Source organism: Aricia agestis, chromosome 8, assembly GCF_905147365.1.
Source record: "Aricia agestis chromosome 8, ilAriAges1.1, whole genome shotgun sequence".
Classification (NCBI taxonomy): Eukaryota; Metazoa; Arthropoda; class Insecta; order Lepidoptera; family Lycaenidae; genus Aricia; species Aricia agestis.
Window position 1 is genome coordinate 2,079,166 of NC_056413.1, and position 27,355 is coordinate 2,106,520.

Here is a 27,355-nt window from a genome sequence, read left to right on the forward strand (position 1 = left end):
ATTGATGCGAATGACATGCTTACTACCTACGTGCTGTACATTGATTGACAAGTTGTTTAATTTTTCGTCCTGCAATATGTGCATGACATGCACGCATGATCGTTTCGCGATCGACATATCATGCAACAATTAATACTCTCACGTAAATGCATGTCATGCTGAATTACCATCTAGGGAGCGCATAAAACTTATTTCTATAACGCGAACTGAATTCATCAATTTCGTAACACCCCGATATTTTAGGACAGGTGAGAATTCTTTTTTAGTTTTTTGTTTAATTCCGGCCGGAGTCTGCCCGAGGGCGTCATTTGGGTCACGGCTGGAATAAAATCAGATTTAAGTCCGCATACTCCCTTATCGCGACGGAATTTCGGGACGACTTGCTAGAATGTCATCAAGTTGACATCGATTTGTCGATTTCTACATTTTAGACCAAGAGCCCGCGAGGTACTAGCTCCTTCGTTTCGTAAAGCTGAAAGTTTACCTGTTTGTGACCTTTACAGAGGTAAGTACAACCAGCAACTATGGAGTTTCAGTCGTGGTTACTTTAAGATGTATCCAGTTCTGAAGTTCTACCTGACCTTCGAGAAGGAGTGAAGCTTAATTTCATAGCTTATATTCTTCGCGGTAAGTGGAGGAATCTCGTCTTTCAGTGCCGAACATATTTGACAGTTGTTGTTGCAGTTGCATATTAAATTGAACTTTACTCTTCAGAACTGGATGCCTCCTAAAGTAACCGCGACCAAAACTCTATAGTTGCTGCTCATTTTTACCTCTGTAATGGTAACAAACAGGTAAATTTTCAGCTTACTCTTACTCTACTTGAAAGACGTCTGTTTGATAGCGGGCGGGTGAGGTTTTTGAGCTGGGGACCTGAGACCCAAGAGTACTTAGTCAAAATGCATTCGCTGTTTCGTTACCAAAGTTAGATGTCAAAAATATTATAATTATTATGGGACGAGCTTTTGCCCGCGGCTTCGCTTGAAGGATTATGCACATAAAAGAAACAAACTTGGAAGATGAACACGGATTTATTTAGATAAAAAGGTTAAGCACTACAATCGCAGTGGTGTCGGAAACAGAAAGGACAGATGTCAAAATCAAATGACATTAGTGACGTTCACAACTAACATTGACAGAATGAGTTGTGTTTATAGATTCAACATCGCTCGCGTTAAGAAGTATTATTATATACAAATTTTCATCCCCTATTTGAACCCCTTGGGGTTGGAATTTATCAAAATCCTTTCTTAGCGGATGCCTACGTCATAACATTTACCTGCATGCCAAATTTCAGCTCGATCCGTCTAGTGGTTTGGGCTGTGCGTTGATAGATCACTATGTCAATCAGTCAGTCACCTTTGAGTTTTATATATATAGATTTGTCATAATATTATGGCATCTCTAAGTGTCATGCCGCTTCTGATTAGTTATGTCAAATCCCATACATTTTTGACATCTGACCAAGGACCATAAAGAACCAAATCTCACCGGATATCACAGTATCTCACTTTTAGGCTGTTTCGATAACAAAGCCAGATGCAAAAATATTATATGGGATTTGTCATAATATTATGGCATCTCTAAGAGTCATGGCGCTTCCGATGAGTTATGTCAAATCCCATACATTTTTGACATCTGAACAAGGATCATAAAGAACCAAATCTCACCGGATATATACCTCACTTTTAGGGATTTTACACAATTTTAGGAGGGATCAATAAATCGTCAAAAATAGCTACCATAAGCATTGCATTGATTGTACTAATACTAAAATGGAACATTAATGCAGCTTTCCTTGACCGTTCCATTTCGTTTCAATAGTCTTTTTTCGTCGGTTAAGAGCATTAGAGTTACGACGAATAGGTTAATAAATATTGAGTAAGGCCTAATTCCTCCTAGGTGGGTATTAAATTCAATTCAATTATTCTACCTATCACCATCAAATTCTGGTTAAGAACTAATAACTAAACCTAGCCCTCAGCTTCTGCGATAAATGCCTTCAAATATTTAACCACGAGGAAAAGATAACGAAAATAAATAGGCCATATTTTGCTATACAAAATCACAATTTGTTGCCTAATAATAAAAATTACCCTCGCGAAAGGTTTGGTACATTACAGCAGTCTAGATCGTAAAGAAATCTCGCTTGTCATTTTTAAATAATTTATTATAAAAGGAGCTTGTATTTATTAAGGATATTTAAACGGTAACGAACTTCTCGTGTAGCGTAATATTACAAACAAGAATAATCTTATTATAGTTTCTATATAAAATAAAATAAAAGATTCTGAGGTTGATTGGAACTTTTACGTACGTTTGTAATCCATGATTTTGTAAAGGTATTTAAATACCAATTATTTAAAGCAGTAGCTCAACTGTTAAATTAATAGGTATCACTAGCTATAAGCCGAGCTTTGTGAGGGCATGCGTCGTCACACCTTGACTGACTGATTATGACACATCTACATATTAATAATAATTACTATGTTAAAGTACAAATCAATAGGCATGATAGTTTTTTTCTTAAAGTGTACGACAAAATGTTCAGGTTGTGGTATATACTAGGGCTCCCTTCGCTCGCCCTGATAATATTCTATACCTTAGCCATCGATAGAATATAGAAATGTATGTAGTATACCTTATAAATCCATGGTTTTATATTTTGCCGTGTCGTGTCAGGCCACGCGGCATAATATTATAGCGACTACTATGGTAATTGCCGTAATTATTTAACTATGTAACATAATAAAAAGGCTTAACAAATTTTAATTACATTTCCAATTAATCATTTCCTTTATCAATAACAACTTAGTCATCATTATCTTTGATTAATTCTCTACGTAGTAGATAATTAAGAAGACTAATAACTTTAATTTCAAGAGAGCGGGCTGTCTGAGAGCCGCCATTTGTAAAATCTCATAAAATATAATCAAAACACTGCATTTTCACTAAACTCACATTTCAAATTGTATCAAGACTCCCTCGAGTTATAAAGGAAATATTTATTGTTAGTTCAAAGTTTGCTCCTTTGGTTTCGTATTTGTAACAATATACCTTTTTGCTTTTTTCGTTTTAGTCAGCCATAAAAATATTGTTACTTTTTCTTTAAAAATGGCTTTAGCTTTTCGGGGGATATAATTTGGTATGGTAGATTAACCAACCGATACCCACAAACTAAAATACGTCAAACTTTACGCCAATCTTTTTGCGTCGGGGGTTGAAAAAAGTATCTTTATTCTGTCGCAGCATTCAAATTTTGGAGGAAAAGCAAAAACTAAAACAGGTTAGCCAACACGTCTTCTTTATAGCTTCTTAATAGAATCGTCGATCCATCAAAATATCAAATTGACATGATACGAGTCGAATGTCGACTTTATTTTTATTTATCGAACGCGTATGTCAATTCCATACATTTATGATAGGCGATTCTATAAAGACGCGATAAAATCGTGTTTGCTAACGGCCGTTCCCAATATTTGATCTATCTGTGGTTTTGCCCTACTAAAGATAGGAATAGCTCACAATTGACATAAAATATATGTCTCTAATGTCTAATGTGAGCTATTCCTATCTCTAGTAGGGCAAAACCAGAGATAGGTCAAATATTGGGAACGGCCGTAAGCCCTCAGTTATTTCAGGCGAACAATAAGTGTTAAAGCACTCAATACTTGTATATTTATCATTCTCATTGGATTTAAAGGCATTGAAAAGGCTTTCTCGGCGGCCATTAGGCTGCTAAAAGCGAAATAAGGAAAAAACAAAGCGCCTTAAATGGAGCCATCCCAGTTTTAAATGACTTTTAGCAGATTCACCAAGTTCCGATCGCATATAGTTTAAATTGTTTGATTTATTTGGTAATAAATCAAACAATTTAAACTATATGCCATATATACGTGGGAGAGCCATGCTTCGGCACGAATGGGCCGGCTCGACCGGATAAATACCATGTTCTCACAGAAAACCGGCGTGAAACAGCGCTTGCGCTGTGTTTCGCCGAGTGAGTGAGTTTACCGGAGGCCCAATCCCCTAACCCCTACCCTATTCCCTTCCCTACCCTCAACTATTCCCTACCCTTCCCTTCCCTACCCTCCGCAATTACCCTATTCCCTCTTAAAAGGCCGGCAACGCACTTGCAGCTCTTCTGATGCTGCGAGTGTTCATGGGCGACGGAAGTTGCTTTCCATCAGGTGACCCGTTTGCTCGTTTGCCCCCTTATTTCATAAAAAAAAAAGTTCATGTTTATGGATGGAAGGGTGTTTTGTACGTAAGAACGCAACGTAGGATGTGTTTATAAGTTTGTTGTGGTCAACACAAGACGTTTCATTGTGTTTTCTTCTCTCTTGAGTTTTTTAAGGGTTTACCAATTATTTACAATAATATTTAATCGGACGTAATATTATGTTACAAATATTATATTGTCAGGAATTTAGATACTTTATTTTTTGTGTTTACGTGTTTATTTTAATGCAATAAGGTTATTTTAATAATTTTAATATAACTTTTTTATAATTGTCTTTTGTAATGTGAACACAATCAAATTCAGCGTATCTCTTAAAAGGGTGTACCTATTTATTAGCTTACAAAAAAAGGCAATATTAATTAATTGATTAAAAAAAACTCAAACACTTTTTCACAGAGTATACTCATAAAAGAAGTTACATAAATTTAATATAAATACATCGCAAAATAAACAAAATATATCGCTAAGATAGAATTAGTCGAAAATGAGAAACACTCAAATCAGTACCGTTCGATTTGCACCTGAAGATTGTGTCAACGGTCTGATAAGTTGGGGGATGTTTTCGAAATAAGTTTAATATCAGGATTTTAGCTTTGAGCGTCGATAAACAAATTTATTGAAGGATGGAAGTTGGACAGTCTAGAGGAATGGATGAGCGAGCGCTGATCCAATCGGAAAGGATACAGTTTGGAGTAGTCTAGGCCAAACAATTCAAACAATATACCTTTTATATGCAAGGTATATAAAGGTAAAAGGTATATTGTAATAAAATCGTGGATTTAAAGCAGAGCTCTCAATCGCCGATGAAAAATGGTCAGTTCGATAACGTGAAGTCGACATTCGACTCATGTCATGTCAATAGGGATGACGACAAGGTCAAAGATTAGCTGATTTTTTAAATAAAATAAAGACATAGATAAACTATAAGTATTTCCAAAATTTCAGCTTCATAACTTTTTTGTTATGAGCCTTCAAAGTTTTTTGTATACCATTCGATAAATTATGCAATTTATAAAAAAAAATATGAAACCACTTTCAGAAACGCAATTTTAACATAGCTATCGAACAAACTACCTAAGCCCCAATTTCACCAACGACTGTTAAAGTTAACGCTCGAATTAGTATCACGTTACCTCTTTTATTTTTCTTGAATGAAAGAGAAGATATGACATTTTAATAAGCTGTTAATGCTAACATACGTTGGTGAAATTGGGGCTAAGCGTGACGTCACAGTTAGGTAACATTTTGTATGGATATCTTGGAGAGTTTTTAAGCTGCCAAAGTCATTTTTTCACCTATATTTCTATTTTTTAATGGTCCTTCACTTACCAACAAGAAACAAAAATTCGTCATGCCTATTCCATACATCTTGATCGGCGATTCTTTAAAAAAAAGGGTTGGCTAGGGCCTCAGGGAATATGCTAGTTAGAATACTTTGGTATCGAAATAAGCGAATGCAACAAAACATTTTTACATTTTTCACCTTTTCATTTTAGTCACAACTCACAAGCAAAATTATACACTAAAGAATTGATATCCACAGTAAAAAGGGTCAGAAGATCTGTTAGCTTATCACGCTTAAACCACTGAACCGATCTTGCTATTTGGTATGGATATATTTTGTTCCGGGAAGGACATATTATGATACTTTTTATTCCGGAAAAATGTACGGTTAACACGCGATAAACGAATTTCGGCGCAATGGAGTTGCGGGCGTCATCTGGTTCCTTATTATCTACACACTAATCAATAATATCATCAATCCTATTTGGTTCCTAATATTATATCTACACACTAATCGTCAATCCTATTAGGATCTAAATATACACACTAATCATCAATCCTATTTTGATCTTAATATATCTACCCATTAATGATCAATCCTATCTGGTTTTTAATATTATATTATGTATCTACACACTAATCATCAATCCGATCTGGTTCTTAATATATGTACCTATCTACACCTACGAATAATAAAAACTATTTATTATTCGTAGATCTACACACTAATCATCAATCCTATCTGGTTCTTAATATATCTACACACTAATCATCAATCCTATCAATCTATCAAACAATCCTACATCTTTGCTGGACTGCAGACCAGGCAACGAAATTCCTAGATTAAGACCTCGTAAATTGTGTCGCTATGCAATCGTGATGACAGAACACTCAGCGGCTTTGCGGTTTTGTGTGTTAAGGCTGGGGTTACCACTTAGTAGAGTATATTCATGGATTCATTGCATCGCTAGGAATTAATTAAATTAAATCTTTAGCGGAGTTATACATTTTTTGAGTTGTTAAACTCGCAATTCATTTTTTTTTTGTTGGGGGAATGCGTTTACGCATCCCTGGACCTGGGATGGACCATCGAGGTATGTAGGACTCTCCGGGGCGGACGTAAAAGCACCCGAGACTACCCACTAAAACCCCAACGGTGTTCCTGCTCCTGAAGGTGGGACTAGGGGATACACGACCGCAGACCCACCACCTCGGCCTGCGGCGGTGCAGAAGCACCACATTCCACACCACTCCGCGACGATGCGAGGGACTCGATATCATGGGCGACGGCAGCCCCATGCCGACTCCCCGAGCTCCCCTGGTAAAACGGGACGTTGTGACCATATCTGGTCCTTTGTCTCCACCTCGGCCTTCTCCGAGGCTCGACTTCTCAACTGTGCTGCGTCTCCTCCTTCTCTCTCTCGCGATCCCGACCTGCAGGCGTAGCATGGTCACCATAGAAACGATTTTTTTCTACGGAAGAATAGACAATGGAGAATTCTTCCGTAGAATGAAACCGTTTCTATGGTGACCATGCTACGCCTGCTGATCAGAAGTTCGTAAGGCGGAAGAAGAGGATTCTTCTGCCAGTAATCCAAAAGAGCGTAACCGTTTTATTCCTTTTTAACCTTGTCTACAAAATGTATTTTTTTAGTTTTTAATACTATGATCCTTTCTGTTTAGTATCTATATTCATAGTATTGATTGTAATGTCTACTTTGAAGATAGCAGAAAATAGAAATAATTATAATTATAATATAGTACTGTTTGTCGTTTTAATATTTCCTTATTTTCTTAAAACAAAATGTTTTACAATAATACTAATTATTATTTTCTTACACATCATATTTTACACCTAAAACATTTCCTTCATTGAATCTGGCGAAACGGTATATTCAACTAACATAGATTCAGATTCCTCGTAGTCTAGAAACCTGAAAGAATGCAAAGCTAACAAGTTGTCATCTTGAAGATGGCTTAATTCAAGATAACGAAACGGAAAAATACACCTTATCTGTAAAACATAGAGTTTTAATTCCTTCGCAGTTACTCACTGCAATAAGCGCGTCGAAAGAATTTGCAGCGTAGTGTTTTGTAAATTCAACCTTAATCTCAACCATAATGAGCAACTTTCATTTGGCCGGCATCCAGGGATAATTGGAGGTGGAAGAAATCACTTCCTGAATGGGCGATTAGTATTAATTAAACCTTCAGTATCCTTTAGTAAATAAAGCCTGATGAATGCGCAGCGAGGTGGGGTTGAGTAAAAATTGTTTTGAAATTTTTGCTTTTAGAGTTTACTAGAGGAATAACATTGGAGAACTGTTTCTTATGGCCTGCATTCACGAGCGATCCATCGATCTATTTGGTACACTGTCGATCGAAAATTCGTCCATGAATGTGGAAACACTGTCGGTCCAAATGGATCGGCTCGACGCGATGGAATTCCATCTGCGCCGAGCCAATTGGCGCGGCGCGCTCGTGAATAGTGTAATTACTCGCGAAAGACGCCATTTTGATTTTAGTTTGCGTTTAACACGTTCGGTGCTGTCAACGCCTACATTCAAAATGATCAAATGAAACGGCTCGCTGGCGTGTTCGTGAATGCCATTAATTTGGCTCGACATCGAGTATCGAGCCAATGGCGTGAGAGCCATCTGGATCGCTCGTGAATGCCTACCCTTAGGTATATGGTGGGTTTTCGTGATTTAGTCGGGTTGCCAAATTAGACGGCTAAAATTAATTAGGTTGAGATTCCTGAATTTAGACGCAAATGTGTTGTGCAACTTTATTGCTGCAAGTTGCAACAATATCGCTGCAATACTATCGCGTAGCACTGCCGCCACAATGTTGATGCGCAACGTTGCCACCGCAATATTGCCGCAACATAATCGCCATAACATTACCGCCCTATTAGTATCACGCAGTATTGGAACAGCGCAGCATTTTTGCCGCAACAATATCGCCACAGCATTATCGCAGTAATATTGTCGCCACAAAATAATCGCGCACTCGCTTTATTGTGCAGCATTGCCTCTGGAGCATTGCCACTGCAGTATTGCCGCGCAGCATTTCCGCCGCGGCATTGCCGTGCAGCATTGCCGCCGCAGCGTTGCCGCTGCAGCACTGCCGTGCAGCATTGCCGCGCAACATCGTGCAACAAAATCCATCATGGTCTCACGTTTACATTTTATCTGACAGTGAGTTTATTTTTGTTCCTGAGTGCGTAAATATATCACAGCAAAATGAGGGCTCGGGGTGACCGTGGAACGAAGGTTACGGGAACACGTGGCTCCAATTTAGATGTCTTACGTTTTATACACGAAGATTTCACAACTTCAAAGAGAGAAAGGGAATGATAAGGAATTCGGAACATCAAGGTTACTTATAAGTTACAAGTTATTATACTACGAGGGCATAAAACTACCAAAATATGAACGAAAAACTGGCAAAACATGCACTAACGCCTAAAAAGTGCCATTATATGCATTTGCATATGCAAGTATGCAAATGCATATAATCCGATGTCTAGTTATAACGAATGAACATTTTTGATAATCCTTTTTATATAAAACTCAAAGGTGACTGACTGACATGGTGATCTATCAACGCACAGCCCAAGCCACTGGACCGATCGTGCTGAAATTTTGCATGCAGGTAGATGTTATGAAGTAGGCATCCGCTAAGAAAGGATTTTGATCAATTCCACCTCCAAGGGGTTAAAATAGGGGATGAAAGTTTGTATATAATAATACTTCTTAACGCGAGCGAAGCCGCGGGCAAAAGCTCGTTTGATATAAAATTTACATAAAAACAACGGGTTTGGGAGTGTATGCAGATACAGCAGAGCGAGTATTTTCACCAAAGAAAATTTCACAATTATACTTCCTACGCCTATTTTCTTACCTTTCCCTTTTCACATTACTTCTTTAGGCTATTTTCTGCCTTTTGAAAATCTCGACGAGGTCAAGTGAAAGTGAAAACGCCAATTTATCATTTTTTACCCACCCCCAAAAAAGTGTACCATGCCACTTAAGATTTTTTCTAATGCAGAAGTCGTGAAATAGATAAAGTTTTACTATAAGATTTTCATTTACTATGACCAAGTCCAAAATTTTCTCTCAGTTTAAAATTCTACAAAGTCAGGCACATTTAGGTCCAATTTCATCATCAACAACTGTTAAAGTGAATGCTCGAATTAGTATCACGTTTCCACTTTCATTTTTCATATGAATAAAAGAGCAGACATGATATTTTAACAAGCTGTTACAACTAACAGACGTTGGTGAAATTGGGCCTAAAGATTTGAATATCAGTTTAAAAATAGAACACGCAAACATTATTACCGTCGTAAAGAAACGTAATAAGTTGAGAAAATATAAAAAGAGGTTGAAGTTTTAAGTAAAACGAGAGTTGGGAATGAAAACTCGTCTGCCTCGCCATGCCCCGGTGCCCCGCCCCGGGGCCCCCGGGACTGTTTATCTGCCGTGATTGTTAATTTAATAAGTAAACATTTTGTTCACTTGATATTCACCTTTCGCGATAGTTGAGGAAAATTACGCTTTGATTATTTTGTATATTGTAACTGCGGTTTTAAGGCGACGCCTTGATAATTTGCCTAGCGATATCGATTTTTCTCAGCAATGAATAAAACTATGAGAAGCCGGGCCGGCCTCTCATAGAAAACAAGCAATCTAAAACATATCCAACACGGTTTTTACTTTAACGCGGCGTCACCTTAATATTGTTTATTAAAGAGTGTTTACAACACAGAAAGTTGAAAACAGATTTCGTACGTTTTATGGTTTCACCGTCAAAAATAGTATAATTATAAATAAATTATTATTAAATATTATGTAAGATGCAAGCATATTAATATTGAAGTATTTAAATTAGGCAAAACAACACTTCGGGGCAGCTGTCACTGGGTAGATACCAAAACTGAGCACTGGGTCACAAAGTATTCAGAAACAAATCGACCTATCGAAGTTCGGGAGTGTTTGACTTTGAGTTAATAATGTTTAATTAATTTGAGAATACCTACAGCTTTAACTTTATTACACAATATTGTTGGGATTATTTAATAAAGACGAAAATAGAAAGCATCAAAAATGTTTGCGAATCATAATATATAAAATGAATAAAGTTGGCGCTATGATATTTTTTTAAATCTGGGGGGTGACACAAAATCTTTTCGTTTTCGCTTTGTTATAGAATCGCCGATGAAAATGTATGGAATTGACATAAGCGTTCGTTAATATGACGTTGACGTTTGACTCGTCTTATGTCAATTCCATACATTTTGATCGGCGATTCTATAACGAAGCGAAAACGAAAAAGTTTCGGCTAAATGGCCAGGCCGTTAAAAAAAATTACTTGAAATTTATACTTGGCCTTTGATTATTGTCCCAAAATTGAAATAATCACATGATTTTCGTAACGTGCCAAAACGTCCTTGAACGAATGAAAAAGATAATGATACATATTTAACAGTTCTTTTGCGTCGTTGGGCACTTTTTTTGGTTAAAATATCTTAACTACGTATCAGGACATTCACATCCAGGCCTACTATCAACTTTTAAAAGAAAATTAGTAATACAGACTGAGAAAAATCGTGGTGTCGGCGTAGGAAGGGTAATACTACTTTTTCTACCGCGCGGCGGAAATGTGTTACGCTTTTAATGAGCTGTTACGTTTTCACTTCGACCAGCTTCAGGGCCCCGATTCACAATGCGCAATTCGACTCGGAATCGAAAACTTCGTCACCCGACACCCAATAAACACTCGCCACGCTATTTCATTTTCATACGTGGGAGAGCCATGCTTCGGCACGAATGGGCCGGCTCGACCGGAGAAATACCACGTTCTCACAGAAAACCGGCGTGAAACAGCGCTTGCGCTGTGTTTCGCCGAGTGAGTGAGTTTACCGGAGGCCCAATCCCCTACCCTATTCCCTTTCCTACCCTCCCCTATTCCCTTCCCTTCCCATCCCTACCCTCCCCTATTACCCTATTCCCTCTTCAAAGGCCGGCAACGCACCTGCAGCTCTTCTGATGCTGCGAGTGTCCATGGGCGACGGAAGTTGCTTTCCATCAGGTGACCCGTTTGCTCGTTTGCCCCCTTATTTCATAAAAAAAAAAAAAAAAAAACGCTAGGCGTGGACCAATGACTGCACGGTAAAGTTTACGAATCCGAGTCGAATGGAAATCGTGAATCACCCTGCAGATCCGTTGTTTCTATAAAGGGGTGACGACAGACGTGCGAGTACTTACTCGATTAAGATCGTCGAGCCACAAGTCCGCGTACTCATGCGGACTTATGGCTCGACGATCTTAATCGCCAGTGTATCACCTAAAGTTCGCGCACTTATAGATTGCCGCGCAAGTTCTCCGTCTTGGAATTTTACGCGTAGCTCGTTTTGGCTCGTACGAGTACGTCGGGAAAGACTACGAGCTACGAGCTGCAAGCCGCGAGCCGAGAGCCGTATGCCGCGAGCCGCGAGCCGCGAGCCTGGGGACATGGTAATCTAGTGTGAGCCATTCACGTGCGTCACCGACGTCGAGCTGAGTAAGTTCGCGAACTTAAAACCCGCGTGCTTAAAGTTCGTACGTATATCACCGACGCGAGCCGAGTAAGTTCGCAAACTTAAAACTCGCGTGCTTTAAGTTCGTACGTCTATCAGGCACTTCACGAGAAATACTTTTAAGCAAATTATTATTTGAATGTCTACCATCTTCTATTAAACGTAACGTAACAATTGAGGCTTATGAAGCCAATACCAGAGGAAAACGCCTTATGTCTAATTCATCGGAGCCGCTGAACCATAGTTTAACACAACAAAGGAGCGAGTGTGTAGGGATGTGACACTCGTAAAGGAATTCGGAGGGTGAATCCGACGGATTTTATTGAAAATGTAACCTTACATTTCCTAAAATACATGATCCTACCGAAAACATTTCTTGTAAAATGTAGCCGAGATGACCACATAAGGTTTATCGTGTGAAAAAGATAATATTATGAGATCTCAAGCTTCTGAATCTACACGGCCTATCTCTACCGACCCTAACTTCAACAAATTCTACATACCAGATGTATGGCTTCGCCCTTTCACTACCGTTGTGGAAGTGATGCGAATATTTAGTTTCTGATCTGATTTTTGTAACGAAACAGCCGAGCCATACATATTTAGTATTTACTGGTATTATGTAAAATTTGTTTGAGTTAGGGTCAGTAGAGTTCGGCCGTGTAGATTCAGAAGCTTACCTCTACATAAGATCTTCACAGGGTAAACCTTATGTGATCGTATCGGCTATATGTTATAGGAAATATTTTTGGTGGGATTTCAGTTCTTTTTGTATGCTGGTTCATGTAAGTATTTATTAAAGGTAGATTAGTTACTGTCATAATATATGTTTCATATATAAACCTCCACCCGCCCCTCCTTTTTTGGGATGGAGGGCGGTTAGTAATTTTTTGTTGGTTGTATACTAAACTTAGATTATCCAGCTTTCTAGAACTTCAGGAAGTAGCCAAACATTTTGATGATCATATCCTGACTTCCTGAAAATATTATGAACTATCTGGTACATCGGAAACCACCTCTATGAGGGTTCAAAAAACGACGAAACACTTCGAGAAAAGGTAGGTAGTGCCCTTGCACTTCGCTTAGCTCGTCTCGGCGGGCGCACTGCCGTGCACCCGGATACATAATGTAGTCCTAACTACTACAATAGGTTGTCCGGAAGTTTATTTATCATATTTTGAGAACCACACATTTTTATAAGATGAAAACTATCCTAGGTTCCTTTTCCAAATCTTACTATCTGTTTATCAAATTTTAACTAAATTGGTTCAGCTGCTTATACTATAGACATCTTTGCAATGATCATGTTGTACTATGGACTAAAGTTATAAAGTGGAGAGGCCTATAAGCAATTTATATTTTTTATTTTCAAAGTGCGTAAATGTAGCTCAAAACTTTATTTTTCCAAAATAAATATATTAATAGCTATATCCACACTATGCAATTTCATCTAAAAATTTTTGTCATTATCTTTTTATTCAACTATCTTTTTTTTCTTTTTTTTTATGAAATAAGTGGGCAAACGAGCAAACGGGGCACCTGATGGAAAGCAACTTCCGTCGCCCATGGACACTCGCAGCATCAGAAGAGCTGCATGTGCGTTGCCGGCCTTTTAAGAGGGAAAAGGGTAATAGGGGAGGGTAGGGAAGGGAAGGGAATAGAGGAGGGTAGGAAAGGGAATAGGGTAGGGGATTGGGCCTCCGGTAAGCTCACTCACTCGGCGAAACACAGCGCAAGCGCTGTTTCACGCCGGTTTTCATCATTTGGCATGTTCAACAATTGAATGCGTCAACATCTACCCGCGTTGGAAAAAAGTGTCATAGCGTCGCAGGCATGCCTCACGAGCGATGTTGACTGCGCTATAACGCACGCCCTTGATGAACAAGAGAAGGCACAGTGTGGACAAAGCTATAGTTAATGTAAGTTGTTTCTAATTCTTTTAAAATTGTTGAGTCACAGACAGATATAAACTTTTTTCTATTCTGCAGTATTTTTACATTTTAGTAAATATGTATGTTCGCTCGTAATAAATACTATCAATACGAAGCACTCCCGATCCAATATCGCAATTATTGTTATAACCGTCTTGGGATCGATCAACAAAATAACTTGAGGGAGTCGTAAGTTCGTAACACTATATTATATTATATTTTGTTACAGTATCTACGAATGACGGAAAAGTATCCCCGAATAAAATCTTTGAGTGATAGAAAAAAAATATATAGGGCTTAATTTATATTATGCATTCGCGCGTACGAGCGGTTTAAGAGAGATCTCAAGCATACATTTACACATACGTCGAGATATTTTATTTATTTACTATTTATTGCACACATACATTTTAACACGAAATATACACAGAAGAAAAACGACACAACAGGAACTGCTTATCTCTAACAGAAATTTCTTCCAGCAGTCCTACGGAGAGAAATGTGATGGGAAATATCGGATAGGACGTGCACAGAATAAATTTTAGAAATCTACAATCTACATAGTAATACACATACAATAAAAAATTATAATTATATAATACAAATACATGACATAAATACATATATTAAAATATACAAAATAATAAATATATATTATATTATTTTATAGAATATAAAAAAAAATTACTTAAAAATACATACTTAAAATAAACAAATACAAATACATACTATATGTATATTTTATAAGAGTTTTAGGATTTATTGCTGAGGTAGTGCTCTTTTAGTCGCTTTTTAAAGACAGCGAAGGAATGGCTGTCACGAATGGTGTGGGGAAGGGAATTCCATAATCTAACTGCATGAACGGTAAAGGAATAGGAGAAGAAATTGGAGCGATGGGAGGGGAGGGAAAGATTCGTTCTCACGTTGGACCTGCACGGGATGTCAAGAGATCGAGCAAAATTGAAGCGATCTATAAGGTAAGAGGGAGATATAGGATTGTAAAGGATTTTGTAAAAGAGAGACAGGATACGGGAATTTCGCCGGAGCCGGATTGGGAGCCACTTTAATTTCGAACGAAAAGCTGATTACATGGTCGTACTTTTTTAGCCCAAATACGAAACGGATGCAGAGATCCTGCAACCGTTCCAGTTTTGATAACAGCTCTTTAGTAACGTCCAAGTAGCAGGAGTCCGCGTAATCAAGGATAGGGAAAATAAGGGTTTGAACTAGAAGGATTTTTGTATTCAAGGGCAGGAAATTTTGGAGGGTCTTAAGCTTGTGTAGTGAATGATACACCTTTTTGCTGACATCATTGACCTGAGCGTTCCAAGATAAATAATTATCTATAATTATACCAAGGTTTGTCACTGTGTTCGTATAATCAATCGGAGTACCATTAAACATGATCTTGGGGACATTGTGCAAGCGCTGGGTCATATACTTACTACCGATGATAATGGCTTGTGACTTTTTAGGATTTACCAAGAAACCAAAAGAGTTAGCCCAATCAGCAATCCGCTGTAGATCAGCGTTAATATCGCTGACTGCGGAACTAATGCTTTCAACGTGCGATTGACGATAAATCTGCAAGTCGTCTGCATAGAGATGGAAGTTACATAATAATATGACTAAGGTTACTGTGTTAATAAAAATTGAGAATAAAAGAGGAGAGAGAACGCCACCTTGTGGGACCCCCGCATCGAGATCACACCAGTCCGAGGTAACCTCATCAGAGCGAACCCGCTGCGAACGTCCCCGAAGATATGAATAGAACCATTCTACCGCTGAGGAGGAAACGTTAAGGGAACGAAGTATGGAAAGGAAGATATCAAAATCAACTGAGTTAAAAGCACTACTAAAGGCAAGAAGAACCAGAATGGAAACACATTTTTCCTCCATAGCTAGCCGCAGATCGTCTGCGACTTTTAACAGAGCAGTGACAGTGCTATGGCCAAAATACACTGACCATATAGAATAACCTGAAAATTTCAAAGATGCATGCAAAAAAACATTCCAATCAGATTTTCTTTATAATGTGGGAATAATGTGTGGCGGCCAAAGGAAGATCTTCCGACCGAGCGAGGTGTTATGCTCGGTCAGGCCGGAGCCCACGTGATACATCTCAGCTGTCGTATATATACCGACGCGCTCAGAAAACTTCGATAGCGCGATGCAAGAATGTTAGGCGAATTGTGGGTACCGCCACATCACTCCCCCCCGAAGACCGGAGGTCGAATCTTGAAGTCTTGTCGCTTGAGTCGCCAGTGCCAGTGAGTTCCAGTGAGTCGGAACTGTTGCAGTGAGTCCCAGTGAGTCGGAACTGTAAGCTGCTGCACGGGATCCAGTGAGTCGGATAGCTGCCGTGCGGGGCCGATGCTACGTGCTGACCAGGAGAGATGTGCTCTGCTTGCTGACCGGTCGGTGTAGTGAGAAAGCCCGATGATGCCGATGCGGAGTCGCCCAGACCGCGGTACATTGCGGCTAGTGGACGATGTACCCGATGAGACGATGCTGGCTGGCGCGGTGCGGAGGGTCGGGGAGTGATGATGATGAAGGAGGCGTGTTCTGTCGAGGGTCACCAATGTGGGAATAATGTGTGGCGGCCAAAGGAAGATCTTCCGACCGAGCGAGGTTTTATGCTCGGTCAGGCCGGAGCCCACGTGATACATCTCAGCTGTCGTATATATACCGACGCGCTCAGAAAACTTCGATAGCGCGATGCAAGAATGTTAGGCGAATGTGGGTACTGCCACAATAATATAAAACTTTTATATTATAAAGGAAATATAAAACAGTTGTGTTGTGTGTAAAAATGTTTTTTGAAATCTCAATTTGTTTATTTCGGACTTCTTTTCCATTGTTTGGTTAGGCAAACGAACCCTCGTTTCTTATAAAAATCTTCGTTATGAATCATTTATCTATTTTTTTCAATATATTTTACATTTTATACCCAAATTAAGTATGCAGTATAATATCAAAAAGGTAATGCAGTTCAAAATGATATTTCTTCTGTGAGTTCGATGATTACTGCCCTCTATTAACAGTATACGAAATTAAAATATTAATTTTTTCCACTGGGATGCGACTTCCGACACAGTTTGTCATCAGTGTTCGCAGCGCCGGAGCGGAGCACAGGCGTACCAGTTTTCGGTTTCCGATACCAGTTTTCAGCTCGATACAAGGATTTCCAAGTGGCCGTCTAACATCCGGTTAAAACTCTTATTACGTGCGCGGTAAGGGCGGTCCAAAGGACAAAATGTTACACTTGGTGTGTGTACCTAGCTAGGTAGGTACTAATTAGTATGTAACAGGGCATTTGACAGATTTTTAATCCGCCAAGGTCAACACAATATTAGTGTAAACTGTGAGCCGACATTTATGAAAATTTAAATCCTTTTTGTTTTTTGAATCAGATTTGCATCCGTACACTGAACATTTATTATAATATCCAATTGTTTATAAGATAAGTTATCGTTTTATAACACAAAATTCGTAGACAACGCGCCAACGTCACCCCTGTGGGCGCAGGTATACAAACGCCGCGAGTTTATGTACGCGGGTCCGCGCCGCCCGCTTCCCCGCGGGTACCCCTCCATTGCTCTGCGCAAGTACATTCGTTTCACTACTGTAGGGATATGTCATATTGTTATACTGTGGTAATAGTATGGGAGTTTACGATTCCTGTTTCTATTATTTGTAGGTATTGACACAATAAATATAATCGAACGTCAACGTCATATTAAATATGTCTATACCATACATTTTCATCGGCGATTCTATAACTAAGCGAAAACGAAAATATTTTGGCTCACCCCCCTGGTAATACTTACTTATCTATTTTATTAAAATACATTGCCAACATAATATTAAGAATATACAGTTTACTCATGTTTTATAAACCTCCATCTACACGTGTATTAGGATTTTATTAAATATTTAAAGAAATTTTATCACAACCCGTGAAACAAGAATTTCATAAAAACTTCCCTGTACCTTTATTAATACAAAATTCTTAGAAACTTCATTACCGGTATATAAACTTTGGCGTCAAATTCATATATTTATTTAACAAGAGTTTAATAAAATTAATAGGCGTATTAAAATCACGGGTATTTCGTAAATGAGTATGGTATCTAAACAAAACCTACGGCTTAAGACGTTATTTCTCACAAAATAATTTTTACGGCGAGAAACACGTGTTACGAAAAAAAATTGAGTGATACATTTGGCAAATACTTCCTAGGTATGGACATTTGCATTTTTTGTCTTTTCCTCTATAGACAAATTCGACACCAATTTTGTTAATTTTAATTGGTTACCTATACAAGGTATAACAAAAATAAGTGATAATACTTTAGGGTGTGTATGTGTTCCTTGTAGAGAGTTCACTGTGAAAGTAGCAGCGCTGAAAAACGATATTTTTTTTCACTTTTGTATGGGGAAACTCGTGACGTTCGGGCGCTAGCCCATACAAAAGTGAAAAAAATTAGTCTTTCAGCGCTGCTACTTTCACAGTAAACTCTCTACAAGGAACACATACACACCCTAAAGTATTATCACTTATTTTTGTTACACCCTGTATATTGTGTTACAGTTACGAGAAAGATGATTTAAAATTTTGATAGTGCAACGTCGAGCGGAAGATATTGATGATTTTTAAGAACTTAATAATAAGTTAGACATCAACTATTATCTCAGTCAACCCGTAACCACGGCCGTTGGAAAGCGAGAAGCGATTTCATATTGGAACGAAGTTCCTTATCGCGCGTTCAGCGTAAATCTAAAGGCTAGACCTTGATTTGACCTCGACACTTTTTTATTAGTACCTGCATATTAGGGGCAGAGGGCATTGATAGTAAATTTCGTGGGCGTCAATAGATGGAGTTTTTTTAATTATTTTTTGAGTGTATATGTATACAGTTTTTTGAATATATGAAATGACTGGGATTCCATTTGGGTGTCCCTTGACACCTCTCAAGTTTTTTTTGATACGGAATAAGAAAAGTGTTCTGCGATAATCCATAAGTGTTTATAACTATATTTCTCAAGCTAAAATCCGACAAGCCGCCAAACAGACCCTGGAAAAACGTCACCCTTCTAGAGCAATCGGCTAAAATTTTAATTCAAAGGAAGGGCACGTCACTACGTATGTGTCTTGATATCATAAAGTTGTTCCACAATTGTAAAGTACTGACAAAGCCAAAACGAGCGGAACGCGGAATTCCTTTTGAATCACAGATTATAATAATTTAATGCTGAATTTGACAGAAAATTACGTCCTACGACGGAAATTAATGAGTTGGGTAACTTTTGGATTTTATTTTTATCGATGCGAATTGCGAAACTGTATTTAACAAAAGCAGATAAAGCAATGGCATATTTCTAGGTTCATCTTTTGGCAACATCACGGAGGATTAAAAATATAAATACAGCCGAGAGCATGAAGCGTAATGCTAAGTAATCACATACGGTTTTGCTCGATAGTTTTACTCCGAATCGAAGGAAATGACATGTTTGACATATTTAATTTCATCGAGCCGGCTCGAAGCAAGCCTTCGAGCTGTCAGTTTTGCGGTCCACACGGTGGTTATTGCTCGATTTGGAGTAAAACTATCGAGCGAAACCGTATGTGAGTACTTAGCATTACACTTTGGAAGTCTTTGCCTTGATGACGATGCGATTGTAATAAGATGTTCTAATATTGAGGCCAATTGGACGATGTCTGCAGCGCTCCCTGACGTTCGCCGTTGAAATTATTTTTTGTGATTTTGTATATTATAATGCTAAGTACTCACATACGGTTTTACTCGATCGAGCTATCACGTCGAGTAAAACCCGCGGCTTGGGCTTTCGTCCACACATTCAGCATTACTCTAACGAGTAAGCTCGCCGTTCAGTATTCACCGAACCGTTCGAGCCTAAAGATGTTCGTTCAACTTAGGAGAAGGTCGACTCGCGCCACTCGAAGTCACGTCCATACGCTTGAGTAAAGCTCGACGGCTCGCGTCGAGTAAGTTCGAAGGAAACATCGAGCCGGCTCAATACGAGCCTTCGAGCTGTGAGTTTTGCGGTCCACACGGTAGTTTTTGCTCGATTCGGAGTAAAACTATCGAGTAAAACCGTATGTGAGTACTTAGCATAAGCCGTGAGAATCGTGAATAAATCTTTCATTGCTATTACCACCTTCACCGTGTGTTTTCCCTGAGCTCTACCCTGTCCGCTACACCAGTATCAATGTACTTTTACTACATATTTTGATCTCTAGAAGGAGGGGAGAGGCGACTGCCTATAATAAAGATTGTGAGTTTTTTTTAAGAAAGGGTAGGGAAGGAAATAGGAGAGGGTAGGGAAGGGAAAAAAGTAGAGGATTGTGCCTCCGGTAAACTCACTCACTCGGCGAAACACAGCGCAAGCGCTATTTCACGCCGGTTTTCTGTGAGCCCGTGGTTTTTCTCCTGTCGAGACGGTCCATTCGTGCCGATGCATGGTTCTTCCACGTCAATGAGTTATCAAGCAATAAAACACTATGCAAACTAGTTTTCACGAAGTGAAATAAACAAGAAAATATACTAGAGCTTAGACTATTATTGATGTCTATAGAAAACGTATTTCTAATTTATTCCCAACGCGCTGTAAGGAGCGTGTCTGCATTGAGAGTGTTTTAAATCGATATTCCCTTTCAGCCGTAGATTGAGGTGTAGAAGCTTTTCGCGATGTAAAATGTAATTCCATGCCTTAATGTAGTGCCGATGGCAGATTCAAAAATCGACTTTATATTGTAAATTTTGCGACTACGGGTACTTAAGCCAGGTTCAAGTTGGAAGCCGGCTACATGAAGTTGCAGCAGACGACGTGTCGTCGCGACACGTCATTTCTATGTATTTATATGAATGTGTCGCTAGCTTCGTGTCGCTAGCTGTGCAGGGTATTTCATAGAAATATATACAAACCAGTAGTGACGCGACGACACGTCGTCTGCGGTTACTTTATGTCGTCCGCTGCCAACCGGCACCTTTATTATCTTTGAATAAGATCTGTAGGTCTAAAATAAAGAGATTTATGACAAAAAAACAGTATTTTATCTTCATCAATATCAAACTAGCCCCAAAACAACCTCGGAGTAGGGGTAAGTCGACACGTCTAAGTCCATACTATCCATACTAATATTATAAATGCGAAAGTGTGTCTGTTTGTCTGTCTGTTACCTTTTCACGTCCAAAACTGCTAAACCAATTTTGCTAAAATGAGTCTGGCGACACATTGAATCCCGGGAAAGAACATAGAATAATTTTATACCGGAAACTGTACGGTTCCCGTACCATAAAAAATTCAGCGCAATGCATTATAAGATAAGTACAGACACTACGAATAATAATAAAGAAATTAAAAAAAAACTTTTCCCTTTTGTTTTTATTCAGGGTTAGAAATGGCAGATTCGTTTAAATATCAAAACTTAATATATCTATATATATAAAACTCAAAGGTGACTGACTGACATGGTGATCTATCAACGCACAGCCCAAACCACTGGATGGATCGGGCTGAAATTTTGCATGCAGGTAGATGTTATGACGTAGGCATCCGCTAAGAAAGGATTTTGATCAATTTCAACTCCAAGGGATTAAAATAGGGGATGAAAGTTTGTATATAATAATACTTCTTAACGCGAGCGATGCCGCGGGCAAAAGCTCGTTTTTTAATAAAATCCACGTGGACGAAGTCATAATCGTCTTATCGGTCCGACGAATCCCCTAACCAATTTAATTAATATAATTTTTGAAACGGGATTTTTCACGATCGCAATTGCGATGATTATTGGGGATTATTCAAATTGCTTATCGATCTTGTTGGAAATATTTTTTTCCTCGTTTGTGATAATTTGGAAAGTCTGTTTTCTTGTTGTGATATTTTTGGAGAGGTTATTTACCTAAAATGTGAATAACCTGAAACTTACGAGCAAAATATTTTTAAACTCATATAAATACGATTTTTGACGACCTCTGTGGCTCAGCGGTGAGCGCGTTGGTGGCTCAAGCCGGGGGTCGCGGGTTCGAATCCCGCCGACGGAACAAAAAGTTTTCAAAGTTTCTGGGTCATGGATGTGTATTAAATATGTGTATCTTATAATAAAAAAATCTTAAATATGTGTATAGTATAAAAGTATTAAATATATTTCCGTTGTCTGGTACCTGTAAGACAAGTCCATCAGGTACCACGGGGCCAGACTGACGTGGTGTGAAGCGTCCATAGATATTATTATTATTATTATTAAATAGATCCAGGGGGGCGAGCCAAAATCTTTTCGTTTTCGCTTCGTTATAGAATCGCCGATGAAAATGTATGAAATTCACATAAGCGTTCGTTAATATGACGTTGACGTTCGACTAGTCTAATGTCAATTCCATACATTTTGATCGGCGATTCTATAACGAGGCGAAAACGAAAAAGTTTCGGCTAAATGGCCTGATACTTATTTCTTTTCAATATGTTTTGTTTTCTAATTCTGTGTGCGTGTATGTGTGTGTGTGTGTTCGAGAACATTTTTTTTTTGACAGAGTGCTAAGCAAAAGTTTGTCATCATCAGCCCACTCGATGCTGGAGAATATGGGGTTATCTACTTCACGAAAGACTTTTGTATGAAACTTTCAGCAAGCAGCAGAATTTCTGCCAGCCGAAATTCTGCGACTCACAACTCACAAATTACTCTCGTTTGGCTTCACCCTAACTGGAACTATATTTGCGTGGCCAAATATAGGAGAATCGCCGTTCTACTGTATTCTAATTAGATGGCGTTTAACTAATCAACCTTCTCTTTAGCGCAATCCGTTCAGTGGCTTTAGTAGATTGAAGTGTACTCGCGACAGAGTAAACTATGTTTGATCGCTCACCTGAATTAACTTACAGTTTGACTAAGCATAAGCGAATTGGCAATTACCAAGTTACTTGATCGAGTTATAAATAACGGTTCGTTATGTAGGTTACGCTAGTGAATTTGTTACTTTGACTGGGTAGTGAAAGGACTTTTTTAAAATTTAATGGTTTTTAGAAGAGTAGCTTTATAATAAACTAGCTGTCCCGGCAAACGTTTTTTTGCCATAAAATTTTCCCTGTTTTCCTGCTTTTGTCTTGAAGTTTTTTCTGAATTTTTTTTCTACAGACCTCACGGAGCCCGAGACCTTTCCAACGAATGCAAAACCGTGGAAATCGGTTCGTGCGTTCTGGAGTTATAGCGTCAGGAAGGAAAACCCGACTTATTTTTATATATAGATAATAAATAATATTAAGAACACCTATACTAATATTATAAATTCGAAAGTGTGTCTGTCGGTTTGTCTGTCTGTCTGTTACCTCTTCACGCACAAACGGTTGAACCGATTTTGCTAAAATTCGGCAAGGAGATACTGTCCCAGAAAAGGACATTGGATACCTTCGCCGGAAAAAGGGTAAGGTTTTTTGTTAATTTTGGCGCAACAGAGTTGCGGGCGTCATATAGTTTTAATAGATATATAAAATACTCATAAAGTGTAGTGTTAAAAGTGAAGTTAGGGTAAATTCGACCCAAGCAAAAGTTTTAGCGGCACAGATGTCACAATAATTATTCCGTTGTTGAGTTAGTGTTTGTATTTTACAACGGTCACCTTTTATACGTAACGTACCTAATTATAATCTCTTTATTTTATTTTATTATTAAAAATATATTATTAAATGATAATTCTCATAATTTACTTATCACGAAACTTAGTAGCAATGATGTTTTGTGAATTTCCAGCTGAGATAATATTATGTGCCGCGTTAAATCAGCCCGCATTGCGACGCGTAGATGCATTTCTAAATTTGTATGGATTTGACAGATTTGCAAGTCTGACGTCTCACGCAATTTAAGTCTGTCAATTCAAGCATCTACGCGTCGCGTTGCGGTCGGAATTGACCCTTAGAGCCTCTCCACACGGGCGTTGCGTCAGCGTTGCGTCGACGCAGCTCTGCCGTTTGACGCATAGCCGGCCGCACGGGCGCTGAGTCATCACAGCATTATTACGAAGCAGACTTAACGTCAACACCCCCTCCCGCTTCGTCCGTATGTGCGTTGCGCGTTGCTGTCACGACGCAGCGTGCCGTGCGATACCTTGCTTATTTGTATGTAAAACAACGCAACCGCAGCGCTGCGTTGACGCAACGCGCCGTGTGGACTGGCTCTTACTCAGTATAATATGTGACGTAACTTATAATAGCGTAATTTCTACTGACGTATATATATGACAATATTGAATGTACCCTATGATCTCATACTTCTGTTTATAATTATAATAAATCCAAATTATGACAAAGGTCTCACGAAGCTAAGGTCCGTATACGTGACGTACCTTGTAATCAAGTAACTTCATCTTCTTTTTCAAAAATATTTTATAAATATACAGTACAAATTACAAAGTATGACGAAGCCTTACGAAGCTAAGGTCAACTCCACCCAAACTTCTGAACAGATGGTGCGATTACTCTCTAGAGTTAATCTCCGTCACGATTTGTTACCATCACCCCGTATACGTGACGTACCTCACAATACGGTCACGTCACGGGGTGATCGTTTTAAGTCACCGTAATTAAATATTTTCATTGTTCCGACTTTATTATGCGAAGTTGACCGATTTGATGTCCTTATTAAGCTTTAATTTAAGAGGAAATTTGGTTATATTTTGGTTGTATTTTTATAATTTAGAGTCGAAAATATTCCATGTTATGTCTCTTTAATAATCACTAGCTATTTGACCGAGCTTTGCTCGGTATTCATCAAAACACGAATAAAATGACATTCTCTAAAAATGATTCATAGCTAGATCGATTTATTGCCCCCGAAACCCCTTATATACTTAATTTCATGAAAATCGTTGGAGCCGATTCCGAGATTCCATGTATATATTATATACATATATACAATAATTGCTCGTTTAAAGATAGAGGATTATTCGTACACAGTGTAATGTTGTTTTATTATGTTTTACTGTTGTTGTATTTTACCTTTTTTTATAAAATAAGTGGACAAACGAGTCAACAGTTCGCCCTATGGGGAGCAACTACCTTCGTTGACTGTGGACAGTCGCAACACCAGATTAGCTGCAGCCTGCAGGTGCGTTGCCGGCCTTTTAAGTATTACTTAAAGTTCTAATTTAATAAAGTAAATAATTCAGAGGAAAATCCAAAAATTCGTAGGTGGGCCACACCTTTAATCATGCGTGGCAAAGTTTCTAGAATATTCGCTACACGTGTCCCCCGAAATAGATGACAAAGGTCGCTTCGATATGGACTGTCCCTAAAACTTACATATTACTTTAATATGAGTAGGTGTGATCATGGCCTTACAATTAAATACTTTTTGAGCCCCACAATTTAGCCTATGATTTTTTTTATAATATCTATGGACGCTTCACACCACGTCAGTCTGGACCCGTGCTAAAAAGTACTTGAAGGACTTGTGTTACAGGTACCAGACAACGGAAATATATTTAATACTTTATACTTTACATATATTTAAGATTTTTATTACAGGATACACATCCATGACCCAGGAACATTGAAAACTTTTTGTTCCGTCGGCGGGATTCGAACCCGCGACCCCCGGCATGATCGTTGCCAACACGCTCAACCACTGAGCTACGGAGGTCGTCAAATCGTCGTTAATGAATGGAAAGTAATATGCACTGGCCACTGACCTCCATTATACAAGTACGCTGGACTTATTTTGAAATGATAACTACAATGACAACCCCTTTGAAATGACAGCTATTTTTTGTGCCTATTTGAAGCGGAATCAGCGCCCCCAATGCGGGGGAAGAGAACTAAATCTGATGTAAAAATGTTAGTTTGAAAGTCGCCATATTGGCGCTGATAGCAGTAGTGGGAGTACTTAGAATTAATACTAGTTTCCACGACCAATAGCGATTAAGCGGCCATTTGCAAGTTACGTCAGATTTAGTTCTCTTCCCCGCATTGGGGGCACTGATTCCGCTTCAAATAGGCACAAAAAACAGTTGGGTATCATATTAAGTCCAGCGTACTTGTATAATGGAGATCAGTGGAAGTATGCTATTTGTTATGTCTGCGTGACTGACAGATATTGTGAGATGTCGGTTACCTCCTCACGATTTAGATGTTTAGTATAAAAATATTGTCACACTCTCCAAAAATAAAAAAATTGCTTTATTCCCAGAAAAATATAGGGATCCCGCGCAATAAGCTATTTTTGGTGCAAGGGAGGCAACATCTAGCACCATTATTTTAAAAAATATTTACTGTATATCAAATAAGTGTCGAAACACACCATGCCGAAGTTCCTCGGCGGAAATTCCGCCTGATTACCTCAGCAATGTCAAACGCATACAATATAACACGACGTAATTTCGGCATGGCGTGTCATGAATCATGCTGAACTTCTGCCGCGGAACTTTGGCATGCTGTGTTTAGACACTAAATATTATACAATGACTTTTTCTGCATTTTTGGAAACATCACATGAAGTATTACGAGTATCACTTAGTTTTGTGACACCTTGTATAAAAACCAACTAAAGTTGTGTCTTCTAAGTGACCCAAACATAACATTGTACCATCGAGGAAGTTGATTCCTATGCAATTGACAGACCAACGTTATTTGGTCGAATATGTCAATTCAATGTTAATTGTGATCTGTCAGCTGGGTTTGACGTAACGCAACCAAACTACTTAGGTCCCCGATTTGCATAGGAATCAACTTCTCTGATAGTACAAACATGTACAAACCAAGTAGGTACACAGGTCATTGTAGACATACAGGCCAATCCGTTCTACATTCTCTGACCAGTCAATTTACATACATTGTTCGTGGTAACAATGATCTAGTGAGAAAATCTCTGAGGTATATTTTGCTTAAGAAAACGAATATAACAAAATAAATTAAAGAGCTCGGAACTGAAAGCAGAGTGAAATTGTTTGTCACTTTCGTTGGCGCAGAAATGTTTGTTTTCTGAATATTTATCGATGAATATATACCCTATATAAAATTTCATCAAAACGGTTGGAGATTCTTAAACATCAAAAGGTAATATATATTTTTTAATACTGTTAATATTATTAATAATTAAGTTACCACCGCACTGGGGAAATAATTTGAATCAAAAGATACTGAATAAATATAATATTATCTCAATGAAAATATGTCTGATTCATCCACTTTTTGACCCTTTTATACATGTAATATTTGGAATTGTATAATATTATGTAAATCTGGGTACACAGGGACCTTTGACTTAAAAGGTTTCGGAAGAGATATAACTTTTATTCCAGT

At 38.5% G+C, this 27,355-nt stretch overlaps 3 long non-coding RNA genes across 3 annotated transcripts; 1 reads left to right on the forward strand and 2 right to left on the reverse strand.

Moving 5' to 3' along the window:
- Positions 1 to 17,398, reverse strand: LOC121729844. The gene is made up of 3 exons (XR_006036013.1): positions 17,388 to 17,398; positions 10,568 to 10,573; positions 1 to 170 (listed from the first exon to the last, which is right to left on the reverse strand). It is a non-coding gene; the product is annotated as an uncharacterized LOC121729844 (long non-coding RNA).
- On the forward strand, positions 14,456 to 20,613 carry LOC121729845. The gene is made up of 3 exons (XR_006036014.1): positions 14,456 to 14,566; positions 16,600 to 16,603; positions 20,603 to 20,613. It is a non-coding gene; the product is annotated as an uncharacterized LOC121729845 (long non-coding RNA).
- On the reverse strand, positions 19,823 to 27,355 carry LOC121729846. The gene is made up of 4 exons (XR_006036015.1): positions 27,344 to 27,355; positions 24,795 to 24,797; positions 23,288 to 23,291; positions 19,823 to 19,912 (listed from the first exon to the last, which is right to left on the reverse strand). It is a non-coding gene; the product is annotated as an uncharacterized LOC121729846 (long non-coding RNA).